At 56.6% G+C, this 309-nt stretch overlaps 1 protein-coding gene across 1 annotated transcript in view; it reads right to left on the reverse strand.

Moving 5' to 3' along the window:
- The window catches only part of NPL (N-acetylneuraminate pyruvate lyase (dihydrodipicolinate synthase)), a 10,186-nt gene that overhangs the window by 7,124 nt on the left and 2,753 nt on the right, over positions 1–309 (reverse strand). The gene's annotated exons all lie outside the window — the stretch shown is intronic.

Raw genomic sequence — 309 nt, forward strand, 5'->3', positions numbered from 1 at the left:
TGCAGAATCAGCTGCTGACCCTGGGAAACTGGCCCCCAGCAGATCCTCCCTCCTCCTCCCAGCAGTCAGTCATGCCATGACAGGAGCACAAAGGGAAGCCCAGCTGGCCAGCCAGGGTGAGTGCCTGTCCTCACTCCAGGGAAACTGCCTGACCTGACATCTGGTGTCCCTGTCACAAGCAGAACCATGTGTCCTACCTAGGCTAAAGCACCTCAGGAAAGCATTGGCATGTCAGCATGGTCAGTCACAAACAGATTAGGCTGGGATAGCTGGAGTCACTGCCATGCTCCACTTGTGTCCTGGCACTCT

Source organism: Chaetura pelagica, unplaced genomic scaffold (genome assembly GCF_000747805.2).
Source record: "Chaetura pelagica isolate M959 unplaced genomic scaffold, ChaPel_1.0 scaffold363, whole genome shotgun sequence".
NCBI lineage: Eukaryota > Metazoa > Chordata > Aves > Apodiformes > Apodidae > Chaetura > Chaetura pelagica.